The sequence below is a fragment of the Ischnura elegans genome, chromosome 1 (genome assembly GCF_921293095.1).
Source record: "Ischnura elegans chromosome 1, ioIscEleg1.1, whole genome shotgun sequence".
NCBI lineage: Eukaryota > Metazoa > Arthropoda > Insecta > Odonata > Coenagrionidae > Ischnura > Ischnura elegans.
Window position 1 is genome coordinate 31,814,038 of NC_060246.1, and position 12,089 is coordinate 31,826,126.

The following is a 12,089-nucleotide window of genomic DNA, read 5'->3' on the forward strand; positions in this document are numbered from 1 at the left end:
AACGACGATGTGCAACAAATTTCCACGAAAACCACCCCTTTAATACTACAGAAATATAATACATAATACAACGAATAACTTTATATAATAGATGAGTGGAGAGTAAATAATAGCTAGTTTAAAGACCATTAATCCAGACATGAGTGGAAGAGTGTTTGGGAAAGTCACATGAAGTAAAAAAAATTTCGAGTAAAAATATGTGGTATGAATTTGTACCAATCACAAAACTGAGCAAAAAATTATTCCCCAGATGTGATCGCCAATCATGTTAAATCATTCACCAGAATTAGATACAGATGTTTTAGAGGAAAAATCAATAACAGAGAGAGTAATGTCATATTAGCGGTAGCTGATAATGAGGCTTTCGATGAAAGAATTACGGCAGACAGAGGATTACGAGATTGCGAAAGTTAAAAGTGGTTCGAATGCAGTGAAAGAAATCTTCGAAGATAGCCTTAAAGGTGAATTTTCATTCAGAAAATAGGGAGCCTATCTTCAATCCACATTTACATTTCTCTATCTCATAATATTTTACATTCTCCAAAAATATAATCGAGCGGTGGTTGCTTACCACGTTCATCAACCATGTAACCTTTTCAGGCAGAAGAGAAGCAATGCTCTCTTTGAAAAATTATCGCAGGAATAATTAATACGGAGCCGAGTAAAAGCTCGTTAACGATCGGAAAATATCCGAGTATTTTGTCTGACTATATGCCCCCGGAAGAATTCATTTCACAGAATAAGGATGCATTAAATAGCCATATTATGAGACGAGATCTTTGGCCTTAACCGGTATCCTTTTCTGCAAATTAATCCTCCGTCAGTCGTGTCACTATTTGGAACGTTATTTGTTGCGTGACGTCTCGCAGACACCATTTTGGAATGGTTAAAAATAAATGCATGAAAAAATAAATAACTGTTTTAACTACAATAAATCATTCACTGAATACTTAATTTCATGAATGAACAAAAAATTTATGCATAATAATTACTTAGATATTTTTTTATCAATCAAAGACTGAATACTACTTATTTTGACGTTTCTTACAGTTTTTCTTTCATTGAAATTATATTAACGTATTTAACTTGGACAGTAAATGCAAACATATTTTCCACAGTTCCACAGTACGGATTTTGCTAATAACCTAACAAATAATTTTGATTACAGGAGGAGTTATTGATTTTGGGGACATTTAATATTGATAGCGCGTTCAGTTGAACTTGAACCAAAATTTCTCCTATCAGATTAGAAAGTTATTATTCGATGCCACCACAAAATTGTTATGTGTATGTTTACAGTTTAGAAAATGCATCTAAATTAATGTAATAGGCCATCATAAACGCATGTAGCAGAGGGAAAAGCGGTGTTTTATACACCAAAGTTCACTCAAATAATGTGAGAACCGTAGTAAATTCTTCGCAACAATAGTTTTATGCAGGCGTTAAATTGATTACAATGAAAAATCGTAGCAGCAAGACGCATATCCAAAATTTAATGCTTTAAATAGTTGTTAATTTAAATTATAAACGTATTTAAAACTTTTAGATGAATACCACGAAGCAATAAGCATGTAACATATTGTAACTCAAGTTGTCGCGTGGCGTCTACCATACTCCAAAAACAGTAAAATATGAAAATTTATTCCATAAATGTGGCATTCCAAAATATACAACCACATTGGTGACTATTTCAGAATCATAAAATAATTAGATGCGAGGAATATGTGTTTCCTAACTATGAAAATACGATTTGGGCAAAGAGAAAAAATGGCCTGGCGTCTGTCTGATAGACGCCATAAGAACAACGGAGGGTTACACAAAAAAAAGTTAAACATCGCCTCATGAATGCATTAAAAGCTGAAAATATTCCGAAACTATCTCATCTGTCAATCAAGGCTTTTGAAACAACCACTATACTAAAAGATCGTAGCTTTTCCCGGCGAATATAGTTGACAGAATCTTCTCGGGTTTGGCACCGGTTAGGGATGTTTATGGCCAATGTTTCGATGAGAAACTCCCTCACTGGAATCAGGGCTAAGAATTACAGCCAAGATTTAGTCAATATCACAATAATGTGCATGGGCACAAGGATACGGGGAAACATTTAAACATGAAGCAGACCGGTCAAACTACTATTGAGCATTAATTGAGCCCGAGTAAAATTCGCCGACTTTTATTAGTCAGTGATAAAAATTATATGTAGAATACCAAAAAATTACGTCTACGATAGCCTCTGATAAACAAGCAGCTTTCCTCAATCTGTGGCAAATAAAATTATCAACTGCGCAAAGAACCTGAAAAATTTTGAGTCTGCATTCCCGAGAAGGCACGGTAGCAAATTTAATATCTGCGGCCGGAATGATCCCCAGCCACGACAACTTATCCACGAGACACTACGAATGAGTCACGTCCCGTCCCGAAGTCACAAAGGGGTATCTTCTCCATGCTCACGCAACCGAAGAAAAACTCTTGTACACAGTGTGGCTCGACAAAACGGCGCATTATACCTTGAGCACATGCCTCATGGAGCGAAAAAAAAACACACGCACACAAACACAAGCAGTCGCGTCGCGAGTGGAACACATCCACTCAAGTGGAGATAGCATCGTGCGACACTGAATGCTTTCGACTGCTCGCAGCCGCTAAGGGCGACACTCAAATACACCTCGCAACACACACCTCTACCTCTTTGGCTGGAACTCTGATGGTTGTCAATTGTTTTTTTGTTTTTTTTTGTTGTTTCGCTTGTGCATTTACAGGCACAAAAGGGAACCGTCTTCGGTTAAAGTTGAGCCTAATATCTATGCATAGCTCGGGTCGTATGTTTTTGCTGGTGTCGGTGGCAGAGGGGATAAGTCCTCGCCTGTCAAAACAAAAGTAGTGGGTTCGAGTCCAACCTTGATATCCAGGGCATGAGAGGTTTCACATGTTTATACATTACTTTTCTGTAAATATCGTATACCGTATTGCTTGTAATTGGAGACGCGTGTAAACAATATAGAAAATATTACATCTCTACACATGCAATCCGTTAGTTGAATGCGATAAATCTTCGAAATCATTTTTCGGAACTAGGGAAAGGAACGCACACATCCCCCCAAAGAAGGAATAGGATAACAGAAATATTTCGCCGAACGAAATAAAAGTATACTTTCTTTTTTTTTCCTCGAGCAATGAATGACCTTATCGAATATAAGGCCGTAGTCAAATCCCTCTAACAAAGAAAACATTGATTTTCTCAGTACGTTTACAGTCAAACGGCAGATGTCCTGGCACCTCCCGCCATTCGCCTATTGAGGATGCGAGCGGGTCCATGTGTGGGTATAGTCGATGTGGTTTGTACCTTGAAGCAAAGACACCTTAATGAGAACAAGAGTGTCATAAAATAAAGGAGGTAGTAGAGTCAGAGAAAGATGGCGGAGGTGAGAGAAGAAGAGAGGATAATAATGTGGGTGGGAGGGGTTGTACTTGATCGATTGATTCCTCGGTGGAGAGGCGACAGCTTGAGGAGATCCTAACACGCCACCGTATCCCACCGAAAGTGTTCCCGAGGAAGGAAGAGCGCGGAGGATGAGGCGGGAACGAAGAGAAGCTGTGAGAACAAGAGGTCGACTCATTGGCGGACCGGTTGAGACAGACGACACACTATGTATGCCCAAGATTAGTCCTCCTCTTCCACCCTTTCTCTCCCCCACAGCTCCTTCGCCGCCTCTCCCACCCTACGCATACGCATAATGGCATGTCACTCCTTCGCCCCGGGTCAAAACTATAAATCATTTATCCCTCCATATGTCACCGTCCTTGTGACGGAAGTCATCCCCCGGAGTAGTATTATTTTCAACGCAAAGCGGGCGAGATGACGGTGGTCTTGGATGGAGAAAGGAATGATCGATAATGGAGACCTTGATTTATAATTGGAAGTATTCGCTTCCTTCGGCATAAAAATTCTTTGCTCGACTCGGAGAACAGAGCGAGGAGTTGTAGAGTCGAACGACTGCGTGCATTTCGTCAGAGTTTCGCCCTTGTCTCCTTTACCTCTCGGGTAGTCGCCGAGAAGGGCGTTCCCATTATGTGTGCCACGAATTCGAAAATCTGCCAACTTGGAAGATCGATGGGGCTCTCTCCAAGTGTTACAGCAAGGACTGTGACAATAGGTGAGCCATTAAGAAGTTACCAGGAATTTACTTGGGCAACAAAGCTAGGGAAAACTTGACGGTGGCTGTTGATATGTTTTATTCATTGTCGCCAAAGATTCGTCGATAATTCGTCGCCAGAAGAAACACGCATGCAGGTAGTAATGATATTTACCTCATTGGTGATGGAGGAAGGCTGCTGTAGAAAATTCTGATTCTAAATATACTTTTGGGGAATCAAAAGGGGACGGAGATAGGCTAGCTGCCGCGAACGGAAAGAGTGGGTACCATGGCAAGTACGGCACGGTATTCAATCCGATGGTCTAAAGTCTCCACTCTACAGTTCTCAAATGACGACACACAAAGATGCATTAGTTGAAAATCTCCAGGCTAACCAATAATTGGACTGAGGTCTTTAATATGGCGATTACAAGGCAATGCCAAGAACAAACCCTTCACACAGACTTTTCTTTTTTCTAATAATTAAAATGCGGCATTTTGAACAACTATGAAAATATATCAAGCTGAAGCAAATGTTGGCATCATACGATATACTTGGATCTCAGTATATCGATAACTTAAATCTAACTGAAAGTTTACAGTATAAAAAAGAATTGAGGAATAAGAGACGAGTCGCTTTCGACAGTATATTAGTCATATTCATATTTAAAAGTTCGCATAGAGACATTTGACAAAAATCCGTTCAAATAGCAAAATTCATCAGGCTAATGAAATGATTACCAAACTCTGCATTTAAACAACCCATAGTTTCTTAATGATTGTTCAAGCCCGCAGTTTTTTCCTACACTGAGAAATCTTTACAGGGTGTACATGAAGTCAACCAAAGAAAATGTTAAATTATAAATTGGCCATCTCCACGAATTACACCATCTGAATATAATAACTCTTGTGATTATGATAAAACACATGTCTTAAATACAGTGCAGTAAGTCAATGGAGTTCTTAAGAACAATAATGCATTGCAAAAATCACTATTCTTACCTTCTTTTGGCGATCCTTTTCCACCAAGGTAGAAGAGCCATGACCTGAAAATGTAATCACATCCTCCTTGGCAATGCATTTTTTCCATTGGACCTTTGAAATTCAGGTGAATGGTATGACTGCTCAGTTATCAACTTTATTACTCTAAAGGAAAGAGATTTTTAATGTATTTTTGAAACACGTAAATTACAAGGATAGACACAATCACAAGTAAAGACATGGAAAAAGTACCTTATTCAGATAGATAACAACTGGATATTATTTTAAAGTGAATAGAAGATGACTTATTTTAATCAAACAGTAATTTCGCCCGTGTTCGCGATAATTCCGAAAAATATTTTTCTGTTTTTTGGAAAGGTATATAGATAAAATGGGCAGTATTCTGTGTTCAGCGAGTTACAGAGCAAATTTTCGGAGTTCTCGTGAAATGTTCATGGTGGAATTTCAGGCAGCTTCAAAAGTTGATCAAACGGAGTGAATACGAGAATGCGCTTGAGAACAATAGAAACGACAAATTAGATGGCCTCAATTCAAACACCTTTATCCCAGAGAACACCCATTGTCTCCAAATTTAGCAACACAACTCAAAAACAAGATGTGATTTATTTTTCTGAAATATAAGACCCGAAGACGGGAGCTGGAACGCGCCCGAAACTGTCGTCCACCAGATGAATCGACACGGAATGATCCCGAAAAAAAATTATCAACATTATTTCATGCGAAACCACGCCCCTTCAAAAAATCTAGCTAATAAATCTTTCATACGTTCTCAATAACAACATCACGTTTTTCTAATGTGCCTCCCATTCCTTTTTAAACAGAACAAATATCATAATGATTGACAAACGACGCGTCGCGACGCCAATTACAAGGGTGCGTACGAATATTTATATGAAAAGCGATAAAAAGACACATCAATTAGTGCTGATAAAACGAAACAAAGAGGAGAATTTGAAATCAAAACCTCTGCGCACTACCTGCTTTGAAGCGAGCGGTGCGATTGTGATACTGCATAAAAATTTCGTGCCACAATGCTTAGGCTACTAATCCCGCAATTAAGCGGGAATAAATCTTCAGTCAGTGGCTTATTTTGACCAGCATAATCTCCGCCATAAACTTCGGTCATACAGAAAGATCGCGGCGGGGATCTCGATGGTGCACACACAAATGACAAGGATACGAACGCCATCCGATACACGCCTCCGCTGCTCGAGCAAAGACAGAACAAGAGGCCTCTCCGCCTCCAATTATCCTTCCCTCCGAGGATGAGCGACCAAAGTAAAAGAGGCGGGGGCGAGGCACCACGAGCAGCCTCCAACCCCCTCCCCACCCCACCGATACCTCTCAGACCTCAAACCCCCCCACCTCCTCCCCGTCTAAACCTCCCACCGCCGTGCCTCCCAATCCCCGAATTCCGGAGAGTCCAAGATCAGCGGGCGATAGATAGATCGGGGAGAGAAGTCCGTTCCAGTCCCGGATAGCCACTCCGACCAAAACGCCTCTCTCCGAGTGCCCCGGGAAACGAAGGGATCTGATTGCTTTGTTTTTCCCTTCACTTACCCTCCCCTCACCGTATCCTCTCCGGAACCCTCGCTCTCAACTTACGCTCGCATGCCTTGCCCGAAACCGAAGCCACTCTCCAACAAAATCTCCCTCTCTCGCCCCTCTATCTATCTCCAACTCCCTCTTTGAACTCCCACCCTTACCCTTCCACCCTCAACCACGTACCCACCAAAAGCTTTCTCTCTCTCTCTCCCTCGTACACAAACGAGTCACTCTTGATGCGGCGGGGGGAGGAGAGGGGCGCTGCTTTATTTTATTGTTTCCATATTGAATACCTTTGGGACGTATCGCGGCGTTCTGATCAAAACGGGAGAAATGAGAGAGGGAGAAAAAGAGAGGAGGACGGAAGGGGTTTATTTTTTTTCTCTGTGTGGAGTGTGGAGAGAGTTTGAAGTGGGATTCAAAGAGGAATACTTTGGGAAGGCGCGCTCCCTCGAATAGGGTGGGCGGATTGGGGGATATCGTAGCGCGGTGGCCGGCGGGAGATGACCACGTCGAGATGGCGATACCGTGCCTTCCCTCGCAGAGGCGGTTCACCCGAAAGGTCCGCCCGGGAGTGTATCTCTTTTCATCCACCCCACTCTGCGCCCACCCGCCGAAACAACAGGACCTTCCCCCTCTAGACCCCCGACCCCGCCCCGCTCGACATTCTCGCGGAAACTTCACGTGTAATCCCAAAGTGCACTCGGGAGGAGAGAGAAAAGTCGATTCGGACTAATCAGAGAAGCCAAAATGGCACGGCAACAGATTTCAGAATGCAAAAATTTTGATGAATGAAGTCTCAGGGGAGCTCGGAAATTCGCCTTTGATCCCTTTGGTGTAACAGCAGTAGCATTGGATACGAAGGGTCATGCGACCTCCGATGGGAAGATATCTTTCGATACTTGCATGCCTCAAGTGAGCGTGTTCGTTGGCATGAGGTGGATCTTACGATACAGAAGCCATTAGAATTTGTTTGATGACCATACTGGCGAATGGAGAGTGGTACATAAGTTCTTAGCATAAGCTACATGTATCGATATAGAGTCGGATCAATTCTCCCACACCATAATGCAGTATGTATCAAATAGCTCTCTGGAGAAGCATAATTCAGCGCACAAACAAGTGACTATTTACGCACTCACACGCGCGTGTGCGCTGATACAAGAACTTAAGACAGCAATGCGCAGTTTGGCTACGAACTTCTCCCTATTGCGTTCGTATATTTCATGCATGCTTATCCTGAATGGAAAACTGAAAGATAAAAAATCTAATTTTCAAAAGTGGCTCTCAATGAGTTTTCGGTAGATTGAATGGGGTGAGTATTCATGGAGAATTGTTAGCAAAAATATCAATTTTCATTTCGTAACAAACTCTAAAAAAAATAAAATCACTTGCTCCTATATCGAAGCAAGTTGGGAACATCTTTTTCTACGGCTGTCATTACTATTTCCAGTTACTATTTTTGCAAACAATTCCAAAATTTTCAAACTTTCCTCATTTTTTGACCATGGAACCACCTCACAGGAAAAATCTCATTAATCGTAGTACTAACATATATAATTACGTATCATTCCAAAAATATTACTGTCCTTACATGCTTTCCTTTTGATTTATTGAAAGCCTCAAGTTGTATTCGAAGTTTGTTATATTGAACTATGAATGAGGGAAAAGCTTTAGGTTGTAAAATGATGATAAACAGAAATAAATCCAGAGTGAAAAATAATGTAGGCCAATGTTATTTATAGCATCTTGGCTTCATAAAATCTTTTACATTCATGGAAAATAGCTATTAGGGTACAAAAAAGTAATAAGCTTTTTGACGATAAAGCTTATGTAAAAATGTAAAAGAGGATAGCGTCATGGGAAGGTCGGCGCTTGAAATTGATTTTCAAAGAGATTTCCAGCCTTCCAGAAAAATGCCGCAAATAAAGTTGTAAACAATATTTAAACTCATCGTAACTAGCATGACCATCAATACAAGCAAAGAGGAAACATTTCTCACACGCAAGATCACTTTTTCGCTCTCCTCACTTCACGCAAGCCAAAAAAAACTTTGAGGATGTGGAATAAGCAGTAAACAAAACCTTGAAATCACTCATCAAAATAGTGCTGTTACTAATTGACGCAGTACAAAACGGCACTGTATTTTTACAGAGCTGTTTTGGTTTACCGTAATTTAACTACCATAAAGGAGTAACTATATGATGCAGTTAATAATGTTGCAAAGGAATATCTTTTATTTGACTGATAGATAGATCTTCAAAATGAGTTCATTGAGCCTTAGATGCACGTGTTAGATGCTCCAATTGTTATGTTCTAGAATGAAAGCCAGCAAGAAAAGAGTCGATGGAAATTCCATAAAACGCGCTTTTTTCGTGACACATGACAACAGTAGTCTTCCATTAAATAATTAAACCCTAGTCCGAATAGCTGTCTTTTTTCCTTCTAGCGCCTGCAGATGGGCACGACACATTTAAGTAAATGTTTCGGATGGTCGTCTTTCCAAACGATAGACATTTTAATGATGCTCTTTGATGAACATGCCGACCTTTCATAAAGATGCGAGCGGGAGATATCTCGCATCAGGCATCACACATTCTTCCGCGAGGAATTTCTGCGGTAGCTTATGAGACTCGATGCGGGGATTCCTGAACCAATATAGCTTCGAACCCTTCATTTAATCCCTCAATGCCGTTCGCCAGCCATCATCAATCCTCACCCTGCGCAAATGAAACATTTCTTAGTTCTTCACAGCCGACTCGCTCCTCCACTCCTATCATTTTTTTTCTTCCTCCAACTCATTCTCCCGCAGTAAGAAACAAATAACCGACGGCGGTTCTTTCATGTTATTCCAGCGTTCTCCATGGCTTCGCCTTATTTTCATTCCTTTCCGTCACTCAGCGCCATCTTTAAACACCCGATACCGCCGCCCGAATACCACTTGGAAATCCCAGCGTGAGAAACCTTTTGAGCCTTATAAAAGAAGCCATTGTTTTCTCAGCGTCGGCGACATGAGAGGACGGAGAGGAATCAAGGGCCCCAAAAAAATACATACATATATATTACCTCCATATGAAGGACTCGGTTATGACCCATGCATTTGTGTCGGGCGCAAATTTTTCATCGCTTTTGGAAATTAAAAGTTTTGCCTCATTAATTTCAGACGACTTCGGCAAAGGGATTTGCGGCATATCGGCACTGCCCATTTTCAAAGATTATCTAAGAAAGTCTCTGTTTCATTTATGAGCCACCACATCACTTCCACGAAACGTAGGATCATTTTGCGATGGCTCAAACATATCATTGGCAAAATATATCCACAAAAGCATGATGGATTAATTCTTGCCTACACATGTACACGTAATTAAAATAAATCAAAAAGACGATAAAAGCCCAGCGGCAATACACTCCATCAAAACGACGATTTTCATCCTTTTGGCTTACTTTAAGGAAGAGGAACAATATAAACGCTACCTTAGATGAAAAAATTAGAAATATGTTTGACATATAGCACACGTAATTTCAATAACCAGGTACTCTTCTAAACCTCGGAAATTGAAATCTACCTTTCGGCCATTTTAAAAATCAAGGAAAGGGTAAAAGTAAATTTTAAAAAGCTCTTTGTAATGCGGATGTCGTTCTATCTATAAAAATACAATAAAATGCACCAATCAAATATTTTGCCCGTGACGAGATGAAGGAGACGACCGTTTCGCCGTTTTCATTGTTTTTTGCGGGTTCTTCTTCACTCTTTTCACCGTAGAAGGTAAAAGTTTACGTTTAAACAATGATTATTGCTTCTTTTTTGAAGCCGAATAAACAATGGTGATTACGATATATGACACGACCCGATGGAACTTCGGCAGAATTTCGTACAATTGCTTTAAATTTAGCTTTCTACCTCTTTTGCGGCGATAGTAGCTTATTAGCACACTAAAAATACGAGGAAAACTCATTCATTTGAATTTTTGGCGAACATTACTTACGATTTCCTCAGAGAAAGATTGCAGAATGAACACTACAACTCATAATCACTGTCAGAGAAAGGCCGCTACATTCGCCTGAACTACAATTAAGAGAATTTTTTCTCACTTTTACCTAGTTTTTTCTGCAAGACGGAGAATCAAAGAGTTAATTTTGTCGTACGGATACTCAATTCGGCTATCAACGGCATGACAGAGTAACAGATGGCGCTTCTTTTTATCGGTAATGAAATGATTAGTCACTATCTGAACTAACAATGTTTTTACCTTATATCTAACCTTTCGTTACAACGGAATGTTTTACAGAGTTTATTTTGCTTATTTCCATTTATTTTAATGCTTAATTAATATATCTGTACCTTAATTTTATTTTAATGACAAAGGTATAGAATGGAATAAAGATCTTGACCCAGCTCTAGCATTTTAATATCACGCAATTAGAAAAATTGCATATTTTAACAAGATATTTTTACGTTACTCAACGTCAAATTGAGTAATAAGGCCATCCAATTTTCTAATACATCACGATGGAATAAGAAGCAGCCATTAAGATGAAGTGAAAATTTTATTAACCTAGGGGTGTGCAAAAAGAAAACTCTTTATTCTACAAATTTTTAATGGAATATTTATGTTTTTACGTCATTCTCACTACATATCGGTCATCGCAGTGATCTAAATGGTTTCTTAATTGCCACCTGAGTTGCCTTCCTATATCGAGGAAAGTAATCGATATCCAAGGTATGCCAACCGTACCTACCTTAAAGACTCATAAATATCGGAATTGAGTATATTTAAATATTTATTTTTCTAAAATTATCAACATCATTAGCGGAAAGTAACATTTCAGCACATAAAGCCAACTTCGCAATCTTTAGCCCAAACTTACCCAGGAGTTACTGGCATCCAAACTATTCAGCTACCGTTTCTTGGCAGTTTCAGATGGAATTACGAACTAAAATTATTCTCCTCTATTCGTTATGATCGAAAATGTTATTTTATTTCAAATTCAAACAGTTTTATATTATTTTCCGTTAATGTGGATTTTACTGCCCTTCTCTAACTGAAATATTTTTTGCAAAAATATTAATAAATATTTTTACAAAAAGTATTACTAAAATTCAACATCAACGTTATTCAAGCTCTCGCATTATGATAGTAATATATGTACCAAATATGTTCCGCTTTTCAACGATGGAGTCTCCCATATCGAGGAATAAAATAATTTTCATATCAAAGTATATTTTTTTATATCATTCTTACAACATTTTTTTTGTCGAACAGATCCCATTGACTTCTATTATGCCACCATAGTTGCCTTCCTATAGGAGGAAAGTAATTGAGGTCTATGGTATCCCAAATCTACAGACAGAAATATCGAAATTGAGTTTATTTAAAAATTAGTTTTCAAGTATTATCGACAACATAT